The sequence below is a fragment of the Lolium perenne genome, chromosome 5 (assembly GCF_019359855.2).
Source record: "Lolium perenne isolate Kyuss_39 chromosome 5, Kyuss_2.0, whole genome shotgun sequence".
NCBI classification, from domain to species: Eukaryota; Viridiplantae; Streptophyta; class Magnoliopsida; order Poales; family Poaceae; genus Lolium; species Lolium perenne.
The window spans coordinates 176370111-176382608 of NC_067248.2; the positions used below are offsets into that span (position 1 = coordinate 176370111).

Here is a 12498-nt window from a genome sequence, read left to right on the forward strand (position 1 = left end):
AGTTCATATTAAAGTAACCTCTAGAGTGCATAATAGACAAGAGTAACATCTACATATTCAACTAGATTACAAAGCTCATGATCACATAAAGATCACACCATGGGAGAGAGAGATGAACCACATAGCTACCGGTAGAGCCCTCAGCCTCGGGGGAGAACTACTCCCTCCTCATCATGGGAGCCAGCAACGGCGACGCAGATGGCGATGGAGTCGATGGAGATGGATTCCGGGGGCACTTCCCCGTCCCGGCGGCGTGCTGGAACAGAGCCTTCTGTCCCCCGAACTTGGCTTCGCGATGGCGGCGGCTACGTAACTTTTCGTGGAGGAAGACCGATGTTTTAGGGTTTTCGCATCTGGGAGAATATATAGGCAGAAGGGCGGCATCGGGGGAGCCAGGGGGTGGCCTCCCCACACCTGGGCGCGCCAGGAGGGTGGGCCGCGCCGCCCTATGGGGTGGCCCCCTGCTAGCTGTCTCCGACTCTTCTTCGATGTTCTGGAATCCTCTGTGGAAAATAGGGCCGTGGGCTTTTGTTTCGTCCAATTCCGAGAATATTTCCTGTGTAAGATTTCTGAAACAAAAAATAGCAGAAAATAGGAACTGGCGCTTCGGCATCTTGTTAATAGGTTAGTACCAGAGAATGCATCAAAATGATATAAAGTATGAATAAGTCATGTAGGTATTGTCATAAAACTAGCATGGAACATAAGAAATTATAGATACGTTGGAGACGTATCAGGCTGGAGGAGGTGCAGCAGGAGCACGAAGGAGGGCGGCGGCGATGCCTCGTCCTCTCCTCTTCCGCCGGCCTCGACGTCGTCTTCTGGCACAGCGACGGCAGGCGGCGGCTGGATTCTACGAGGAGGGAAAACATGTGCGGTGGTGGCTGGCGGAGGATGGAGGAGGAAGAAGGGATGTGGCGGCTGTGGACCCGTCTCGTCTTCAACCTCTGCGCGCTGCCGTCCCCGTACATGCTCGTCTCCGTCTGGTCCAGGTGAGATAGTGCTCCTCACCAGGTGGGATACTGCTCCTCACCAACTGCACTTGTTCTCCTCATCTAGCTTCCTTTTCCGCTTCTTCCATCTGGATTTCTGATTTCCTTGCTATGATTTCAAGATGAGGCACAAGATTCATGCCCGGAGGCTGGATGTTACCGGGAGGGAAAAATATTATCAAATAGAAGAAGGAGAAATTCAACCAAGCCTGACGAGGTACATTGGGTGAGGTTCTGAGATTATTTAGGCAATTTTGAGCCCATCCTCTTGAAGGTTATGCTCTTCTGTTTGTTTGATTCATAAATGGGATGCATGTCGACTTGTTAAATCAAAACATAGGTTTAAATGATAGCAGACAGTGTTCATGGTTGATAAAAAAACCCTGCAGTGGTGTGTTTGTGCATCAATCATGCACTGAAAAACATTATTTATCAAATATGATGGCTTGAGGTTTGCTATTGCATGGCATGATCCATGGTTTGAGCCTTACATCTACTTACATAAAGCCATGGATGCTGATATTAACACATGCCGTTTCCTAACTCCTGCATATATATATGTTAACCAAATTGTTCCCTCTCTATGCCCATGATTCTTATATGATTACTAGGGTCTCTAGCTTTATCTTGTTTTCTAACTAGAACATGATACTGCTCTAAATTAGCTCAGGGGTTCATGCTAACTTGTTTTTTCTTGTTGAAGCTACAACCACTTCTGAATTAGCTAACATGAGCAAGCACTGCATTTACTTCATTATTATCATGTGTTGTGCCGATCTTCCATAATTTTTATCCAAAGTATTGCCTTTCAAGTCTTTTTTTTGGATCTTCCGGTGGAAAGCATGGTGTCAATTACCTTGATTAGTGTTATTTATAATCTTTTATGTTCTTAAATTTATATCATGCGGATAATTCAGATCAAGACACGCATCGCTGGCATCGAGATCAAGTGAAGCTGCGCTGGAGCGATGGCGCATGTCTCGCCATGCACGGTCGCTCCTCTCCATGAATCCACAGTTGGTAGACTGGCATTACTTCTACCAGTGTTGTTGGTACAACAGGTCAACAGCTACAACTTCATGGCTTCTTTGAGGTTAGATTGCCTCCCTGTATAATGTTCTGAAATTTTCTGAAATTATTTTTGTAGATGAGTAAAATGGAAAAGTATGATGTTCATGCAAATACATTGCCTCTCTTCTCACTGTCTCTTGGGTTGTTTCTTGATGTGTAGCTTTATTTGTGTTTCCTGAAGATAGGAGAGCGCCAACGACACTTGTGAGAGTGACATCAGCTATATACAAATTGATACTTAATATGGAGAATTGAGTTAGTGAAGCTGTGTGGCCATGGCGATGTGCCGATGTACACCTGGTTCCTAACCCTTCAGAAGGTACTTTGTCAAGATCTAGATGCTCGGGTTCACCGACACAATACCAATAGTACAGTACATGCTGCTTGCTTCGCCGCTGACCCGCTCCTTTGATTTCCCGTCCATGTATGGAAAACAGCTATTGGTGAGTGGCTTGAGCATTAATCTTAGGGATTTCTATTTTCGTGCCCTCGGGTCGTTAGTTGTACTCAGTTTTCCCCATCCCCTTAGTTTTTCCTCAGTTTTCCCCAAGCCTATGTTTGAAACCCGCAGAACAAGCTCAGACGGAAGGAATCTGTTTATTTGGACGTTCTGTGCTGACGTGTTGCGCCGCGTCGTCTGTGGGGCCGCGTCGTGTGGGGCCGCGTCGCGTGGGGCTGGTAGAAAGGGACCGCGTGGGACAGGACGAGAAGCGTTTGGTTGCACGTGAGCAGGAGCTGGGTTTTGTCTCTCTCGGCCCAAATTGGCATTTTTAAGAGCACCTTTTCCCCTCTTTCTCTCTCTGTCTTTTTCACCAAATTAGTATCAAATCTAGAGAAGCTTCTATTTCTGTCTTTCTTCAATATGGCAGCAAATCTTGTAGCAAATCTCTAGGGTTATTTATGCCTTTTGGCCCTCATTTTTTGCCCAATATGGCAGCAAATCTAGAAGCTAGTATATGATAAATTCTCAACAGCATAATCAGAAAACTAAGTATAATACATAAACTGCATACAGCAGCCAAAAGCAGCCAATAATGTTGTTAATGTTCATGACAAACTAAGCTGAAAAATATACAAGACGCACGCAATGTATGGACAACAAGAAGATTAGGATACCCCAGGTTGAATGAATTTGTTCTTCATTCCTCCTCATATATTTCTTCTTCCCCCCATCCGTGCATTACCCCAAGGAAATATGCATTGAATCTGCAGTGTGAGGCCAATACATCCTCCAAACGGTATGGCCTGTGTTCATTTCTCATACCGTAGAGTCCTATTCTATCATGAGAGTACTCTCTGATATAACCCAAATCCGTGTAGTAGATGCTGCCAGGTCGAAGTGTCGGGTACACTCTGGTGTCGACGGAGATACACCGGATATAATTCACGAAGAAGGCATTACTGCCAATGTTACTGACCGAATGAAGAGAGCGGCTCTGAGTGTCCACACGGTACACCAATGGTTTGCCCACCAAAGCCTCGCTGACCAACAACACAAGCAGCAGATCACCATCCGACTTGACAAGGTAGAACTTCTGACGTCCAAGTTCTGGAAATGAAATTAGTGTCTCCATCTTGACAGTGCTCGCGCGCTGCTGCAACTGTACATTGGTGCACACTATTCTTCCGATCTCAAAATTGTCCGCAGCTACTGCATACAGTTCACCATTGAACGGGGTAATGCAACGCAGACAATGGTTCTTGATCGAAAATCTTACTACTCCCCAATCTTCATTTATATCCTTAGTTGGAGTGCTCTCATCGACCCAACCAATTTCCGACGGGTAATGTGCGGCAACGAAGACCATAGTCGGGGATTTGATAACAGCGACTGATTTCAGAAAAACAGATGACATCTGCGCCTCAAACATAGTGTTCGATTTCTTTGTGAGTGGGTTCAGAAGCCGTATCTTGTGCGGCGGGTTCTTCTGGGCAAGCACGATGACGCCACGGCAAAAGCCGATGAAGTAGTATCTAAAATATATTGATGAAGATAACATTCAGCACTAAGATGTTTAAGATTGAAAATAAAAAGGTAGATATGGAGGAATTTGAACCTTGTATGAACTTCCGATAGATCTATGGTGACGTAGCGTGATGTGCCGAGTTGGAGGAAGGTGAACTCAGCGACGCGTGGAAGGGCGTGGTGTAGCATGATCCATTCGTCCAGGTGCACGTCGGGCTCAGGCAAACCTGAGCGCCAATTTCTACAGACTTGCCTCATAGCAGAGTAGGTGTCGGCGTACTCCTCGTTCGCCAGTAAGCATTCGCCGATCTTGTGAAGTGGTCCATCAGCCGAGAGAGGCCTAGTTCACGGAGGCGCCGCGCTTGGATGCGCCGCCCTCGGAGGCGACGCGCTCGGCGGCGACGAGCTCGGCGGCGATGGGCTCGGAGGCGACGGGCTCGGAGGCGACGGCCGCCGGCGCATTCTTCTTCTCCATCGCCAGCAGGGTAGCGTTCGTACGGCGGTTGGGGTTTTTTCAATTTGGAGAAGTTGATGGGACATGAGAGGGGTGGTTTCGTGGGTGAGCGAGAATGAGATGACTGTGTGCAGAGGGAGGGAGGGAGGGAGGGAGGGGCTTACGCGTCCTAAATGCGACCCGCGTCCTACGCGTCCACTATTTGCACGTCTGCACCGCGACACGCGTCAACAATGGCACGTCTTCCACTTCTGCACCACAACACGCGTCCTCGGGTCTAACCCTGGAAATTTAGATATACTCAGGTATACCCTCGAGTCATATACTAGCATTTTTTGTGTGCTCAGTTTTCGCCTTGAGTGCTAATACTGGCTAGTGCAATATACTCAGTTTTACCCTCAAGTGGCTGGTCAACAGAGAGTCAACAAATGGGATTAACTAGTTAAATGAGTTATTTAATGTGCAAAAAATTCCGAAAAAGAGTGGCACTTACTCATTGAGTCTTTACCACAAATTGCCACTTCTCAAATCATAGATAAATCATAGATAAATCAAGGTTCACCACAAATTGCCACTACTCAAATCATCTAGTAGCTATGAAGGTGCATGGTTTTCCATAATAAGCCCTACCCAAAACAGCTTTCCCCAAAACATACTTTGTCTGAATGAGGCCATAATTTTCACACTCATGTAGATTTGTATTGCAAATAGTTTGAGGTAGGCCAAGATGGGTTTCATTGTACAAAACACGCATTTTCCATTTTTTAAATCTCATATTTGAATCCCTTAGTCTGTTTACTACTCACTTGCCCTTGGTTTCTTGATACTACTCAGTTTTGCCCTCTCCCTTCACAAACTCTCACAGACGCCCAACATTGCCCTGATTGGTCTAGCCCATGTCATGCGGATCGTGCCCGCCGACTGTTGATCGTATGATCTAACGGGCAGGATAACCCCTATCTCTCTCTCTGGTCGGGGCCACCACCCTCTCTCTCTCTGTCGTCGGTTAGCTTCACGCAAAGTTTGGTTTTCTGCATTATTTTTCACGAGCTAAATTATAAACTCTTTTTAGGCATTACTTTTCATGCAAAAAATGATAAACCATCACCGATTTTGTTGTAGCCATTACTTTTCACGCAAAAAAATGATAAACCATCACCGATTTTGTTGTAGCCATTACTTTTCACGCAAAAAAATGATAAACCATCACCATTTTGTTGTAGCCATTACTTTTCACGCAAAAAAATCATACACCATCACCCATTTCTTGTACCCATTACTTTTCACGCAAAAAACGATAAATCATCACCGATTTTGTTGTAGCCATTACTTTTGACACAAAAAATGATACACCATCACCCATTTCTTGTAGCCATTACTTTTCACGCAAAAAACGATAAACCATCACCGATTTTGTTGTAGCCATTACTTTTCACGCAAAAAATGATACACCATCACCCATTTCTTGTAGCCATTATTTTTCACGCAAAAAACGATAAATCATCACCGATTTTGTTGTAGCAATTACTTTTGACGCAAAAAATGATACACCATCACCCATTTCTTGTAGCCATTACTTTTCACGCAAAAAATGATAAACCATCAACGATTTGTTGTAGCCATTACGGTAAATGATAAACTATCACGAATTACCATTTCTTTTAGGCATTACTTTTCACGGTAAAATGATAAACTATATCACGAAGTTCCATTTCCGTCAAGATAGTCCGCATTACTTTTTTGTTGAGATATATACCCCCACAACGGTCGTCTCCTCCTTAATTTATTGTGTAAACCCCCACAACGGTCATCTCCTCCTTAATTTATTGTGTAAACCCCCACCAACGTTCACCTCCTCCTTATTTTATTGTGTAAACCCCTACAACGGTCATCTCTCCCTTATAAACACCCACACGGTCATCCCTTGTGTCAATAGGTTCTGCCTCTCTCTTCTTCGTTCACATACACTTGATCCATTGCCATGGCTTCCACGTCTCGGACGAGGACCGGAAGGGGAAGGGGAAGGGGAAGGGGAAGGGGAAGGGGAAGGGGAAGGGGAAGTGGATCATCATCATTGCCACCACCACCGTCAACACTGCCATTGATCATAGAGGAGTTCTTCATCGTCGTCTATGAAGACCCTTTGGTCAAGAAGGTACGTACGCGTTCCCACATATATGATGCATGTGATTAATTATGGGCATGTTCTAAAAAACCTTTAATTTCAAACGATCGGCGCTCGATCTCTTTGCAGGAACTCCCAAAAAAATTTGCGGACTATCTTGACGGCCAGGAGCCAGCTAAGGTGTATCTGCGAGCAGCTGACTGCGGTCCTCGTCTCTGGACCGTGGAGGTCCTATTTGACGGACAAGGCCGGATGTACCTCGACAAGGGCTGGGAGAAATTCGCCATCGCGCACGGTGTGGATTTCGGCTGCTACGTACACTTCAAATATGAAGGCGATGATGTGCTCACAGTGAAGGTGTTCGACGGAACAATGTGCAGGAGGTACTACTACTCAGACGACGAAGATACTGACGATGAAAGCGACGACGACGTGAAGCCATGCATCCATCCCCTTTAGATAAGGGGATTATGACCAAGAATATATATGTAGCTTCATATGCATCGATTTAGAGATCTAGCTATTTTCTATATATTATGCATGTAAAAAATAATATCGCATTTCCACTATTATTCGAGCACCACATCCTCCAAACGATGCCGATGCCGATGCCGATATCGACATGGTCAGAACGGCTATGCTCGCCGCCACTGCTAGGTCAACGTCGGGATGCACAATGTTTAGCATAAGAGTCACTTTAGATTAAGCTGCGAAAATAGTCACCTGCCACAGCGGTCATTGGCTGCGGAGGCCCCACAGAGCGGCAATATATAATTTCTATAAATAAATAGATGACCCACTGGTCATTGGCTGCGGCAGCCCCATAGAGCGGCCCCATTTGTCATTGGCAGCACCGCGTATACAATAAGGAAATAAAACGGCCCACGCGTCAGCGGTAGATGGATGGCTACCCGTCAGCACGAGACGGTCAGAGAGGAACTGACCTGACGGTAACGGTAAGGCCTCTGACCTGACGGCAACCCGCGTCTTCGAGGGGTTTCAAACTAGAGGGAGGGGAAAGCTGAGGAAAAACTAACGAGCTGGGGAAAACTGAGTACAACTAACGAAGCAGGGGCACGAAAATAGAAATCCCTTAATCTTATTATTTAGTTGCATTTAATGTTCTTCCTTTTTATGTCAATGATTTTCTATGCAATATGTGACATGAAAGTTTCCCTCTGGAGAATATTATGGCGAGTTTAGGATTGGTTCAGTTAGTAATGTAATGAAATACAAGCAACCTGTTTTCATTATGGTGGCTTTACTATTGCACACTGTAATATTTGTCCCTTGTTTCTGCCGTGCTGCAGGAAATTTTAAATCTTCATTATGCGTGATCGCAAGTGATGATATATTTCTTAGAAATTAAAATGTTGCTGGGCCCTACATGGCAACATCCTAATACTTACTTATGCATACAATGGGAAGTGTATTGCTTCTGGGCTGTGATGTCTTTAATTTTAGCTCCAGGTTATGCAAAGCTTATTTTGTAGGGATTTCTATTTCTGTGCCCTCGGGTCCTTAGTTGTGCTCAGTTTTCCCCAGCTCCTTAGTTTTTCCTCAGTTTTCCCCAAGACCTTGTCTGAAACCCGCAGAAGGAGCAGAAGCAGCTCGGACGGCAGGATTCCGTTAAGTTGACCGTTCCGTGCTGACGAGTGGGGTCGTGTCGTTTGTGGGGCCGCGTCGTGTGGGGCTGGTAGGAAGGAACCGCGTGGGACAGGACGAGACCATGTTTGTGTGGCTGTAGCGTGTGTGGCCGTAGCGTGTGGAGCCGTGTGGGTCCGGGACGTGGGCACGAGTGGTTTCTGTCTCTTTCGCCCAGATGAGAAGTTTTCAATGTACCTTTTTCCTCTCTCTCGCTCGATCTCATTCATATTTGATAGCCCAAATTGGTAGCAAATCTAGAGCAGCTTCTCCTTCTATTTTTTTAACGACATTCATTTCTTTATGCCTTCGTTTTTACCCAATTAGGTAGGAAATCTAGGGCACAAATCCAGAAAAAATATAGGATGAGCTGCATACAGCAGCCAACATAGCATAGATATGTTCACGACAGATCCAACAGTAGTACCGATAGAACCCTACAACATAAGCTACATTTTACATGAATTTAAGCTGCTCTACAGATAGAGCAGTCACATACAGAGAGTGCAATAGGCATGTTCAACGCCTCCAGGTTGCGCCTGTGACTCGCCTGGAGGTTGCGCAGGTGAATCCCAAGTGCTTTGTGTTTGGCCATGAACGCATGCACGTTCACCGTCGTTCCAACTCTAGCGCTCCATCTGCCAATGGATTCAACATGGTTCACCAGGCAGTTGAAGTCGGTGGCTGATGACCCACAAGTATAGGGGATCGCAACAGTCTTCGAGGGAAGTAAAACCCAATTTATTGATTCGACACAGGGGGAGCCAAAGAATATTTGTAAGTCTTAACAGCAGAGTTGTCAATTTAGCTGCACCTGGAAACAGACTTGCTCGCAAGAGTTTATCAGTAGTAACAGTGTTATAGCAGTAGCAGTAGTGAAATATCAGCAGCAGAGTAACAAAGACAGCAGTAGTGATTATAGTAAACAACAGGATTAAAATACTGTAGGCACAGGGATGGATGAACGGGCATTGCATGGATGAGAGAAACTCATGTAACAATCAAGATAGGGCATTTGCAGATAATAATAAAACGGTATCCAAGTACTGATCAATCAATAGGCATGTGTTCCATATTTAGTCGTACGTGCTCGCAATGAGAAACTTGCACAACATCTTTTGTCCTACCAGCCGGTGGCAGCCGGGCCTCTAGGGAATCTACTGGAAATTAAGGTACTCCTTTTAATAGAGCACCGGAGCAAAGCATTAACACTCCGTGAACACATGTGATCCTCATATCACCGCCTTCCCCTCCGGTTGTCCCAATTTCTGTCACTTTGGGGCCTCGGGTTCCGGACGGCAACATGTGTATACAACTTGCAGGTAAGATCATAAAACAATGAATATCATCATGAAACAATAACATGTTCAGATCTGAGATCATGGCACTCGGGCCCTAGTGACAAGCATTAAGCATAACAAGTTGCAACAATATCATAAAAGTACCAATTATGGATACTAGGCACTATGCCCTAACAATCTTATGCTATTACATGACCAATCTCATCCAATCCCTACCATCCCCTTCAGCCTACAGCGGGGGAATTACTCACACATGGATGGGGGAAACATGGCTGGTCGATGGAGAGGCGTCAGTGGTGATGATGGCGATGATCTCCTCCAATTCCCCGTCCCGGTGAGGTGCCAGAACGGAGTTTCTGGTCCCGAGATGGAGTTTCGCGATGGCGCGGTGTTCTGGATGGTTTCTGGCGACTTCGACTTCTCGTCTCGCGTTTTTAGATCGAAACCCTTAAATAGTCCAGAGGGGGGCGTCAGAGGCTGGCCGAGGCAGCCTCACCATAGGGCGGCGCGCCCCCCTCCTAGGCCGTGCCGGCCCATGGTGTGGGGGCCGTGGCCCCCCCTGGCCTGCCCTTCTGGCTCCGTGAATCTTCTGGAAAAATAAGCCCTTTGACATAAATTCCGGGGATTTTCCTGAAAGTTGAATTTCTGCACAAAAACGAGACACCAGGGCAATTCTGCTGAAAACAGCGTTAGTCCGTGTTAGTTATATCCAAAATACACAAATTAGAGGCAAAACAATAGCAAAAGTGTTCGGGAAAGTAGATACATTTTGGACGTATCAACTCCCCCTAAGCTTAGCTTATTGCTTGTCCTCAAGCAATTTAGTTAACAACTGAGTGCGATAAAAGAACTTTCACGAACACATTTGTTCATATGATGTAAATATTCTCATGATATGGACAAGTACTTAGGCAATTCATAATAAGATACAAGCAAATAAAGTCATCTAATAGCTATATCAATCATGGAAAAGGTACCAACAAATTAATAATAAGCATCATGAATCATGTCTATCAGCAGGATTGCAATGTTCATAAAAGGATATGATAAAGTGGTATCTCGCTTGCCCGTATTTGTGCAGCAAAACATAAATGCTCGGGTACCTTTGAAGTTCATGGAAAGAATGGAAGTAGAAATTATCAAAGATAAAAGCATCAAAGTTATACCACAATTAATCACATTTTGGGACAAGCATATTATACTAAGAATGACAGTTGTGCTCTCAAGAAAGTGCTCAAATAAAGGATGGTGACTCAACATAAAAGTAAAAGATTGGCCCTTCGCAGAGGGAAGCAGGGATTAACATGTGCTAGAGCTTTTCATTTTTCTAAAGGCAGAAGTAAAATGGTTTTGAGAGGTGTTTGTTGTTGTCAACGAATGATAGTGGGCACTCTAACTACCTCATGAACCAGACTTCCAAGAGCGGCTCCCATGAAGGACGTTATCTCTACCAGCAAGGTAGATCATCCCTCTTCTCTTTTGTTTACACATGTATTTTAGTTTCATTATGGATGACACTCCCCCCAACTTTTGCTTACACAAGCCATGGCTAACCGAATCCTCAGTTGCCTTCCAACATTCTCATACCATGGAGGAGTGTCTATTTGCAAATTAAGTTGCTTACTGATAAATCAGGGCAAAGCATGTGAAGAGAATTATTGATGAAAGTTAATTAATTGGGGCTGGGAACCCCGTTGCTAGCTCTTTTTGCAAAATTATTGGATAAGCGGATGTGCCACTAGTCCATTGGTGAAAGTCTGTCAGGAGTAAATGACAAGATTGAAAGATAAACACCACATACTTCCTCATGAGCTATAAAACATTAACACAAATTGAGAAGCATTTTGAAGGTTTTAAAGGTAGCACATGAGAATTTACTTGGAATGGTTTGAAATGCCATGCATAGGTATTTATGGTGGACACTCTGGAATAACTTGGTTTTCAGGGGTTTGGAAGCACGAGCAGCGTTCCCGCTCAGTACAAGTGAAGGCTAGCAATAGACTAGGAAGCGACAATCAAGAGAGCAGTAACTGACATAATCATGCTTGCGACAAAATAAATTAACGGAGGCATAAAAGTGATACAAGAACTCCAAGGCGAAGTAAATCATCGAGGCTTAATTGACTTTTGTTCAGTCATATGCATGCGTGAGCATGTGCCAGGTTGATCCAAGTGAATTATTCAGAGGAGGATACCACAATGTCATATCTATCTATGAATAAAGCAATGCAAGCAAATATTTATGACATGCTGCTCATATTAATAAATTGGAGCTAAACATGAGAGATCATGAACTACTAGACTTTTTTAAATGACATATACTTCACATGAACCAACTAAGCATGCTCACATGGATGAGTATATGTACAAAAATGAAAACAAATAGAGTTCATACCAGCCTCTCACCACAGTCGGATTGTCGTAGATCGTCATTATTGCCTTTTCACTTGTGTAGCTTGAATAATATGGAATGAAAACCAAGCTCCAACCACCGAAGACCGCTGAACTCCATAATGAACTTTACAATACCAAAGAAGAACAACAAATATTTTTGGTGTTTTCGAATTGGAAACAAGAACAAAAGGAAACAAGCAAATAAAGCAAAATCTTTTTGGATTTTCTTATATCAAACCGACGATAGCAAACAAAGCAAAATAGGAACAAGAAACCAAAATGAGCAAATGGTAAAGAGAAATAAAAGAAATATTTTTAGTCTTTTTGTGTTTTAGGAAAGAAACAAAGCAAAAACAAGAAAATGAAAACTAAAAGAGTCACATAAACACAAAGTAACAGAAATCTACCAAACTTGATAGCAGTACAGTAATCAATTTTTACGAAAATCTTCCGCTGCCCAGCTCGAAAAGTGTTCAACTAATGAAAGTTAGATAATAACCTGGGGAACATGCAGAAAAATTGGCTTCGCAAAATAACGTTCTGGCTGTTTT

General features: G+C 44.2%; 1 long non-coding RNA gene across 1 annotated transcript; it reads left to right on the forward strand.

Moving 5' to 3' along the window:
* Positions 1-890: 890 nt before the first annotated feature.
* Positions 891-2500, forward strand: LOC127333713 (uncharacterized). The gene is made up of 4 exons (XR_007871483.1): positions 891-992; positions 1115-1209; positions 1910-2085; positions 2224-2500. It is a non-coding gene; the product is annotated as an uncharacterized lncRNA (long non-coding RNA).
* The last annotated feature ends 9998 nt before the right edge of the window (positions 2501-12498 follow it).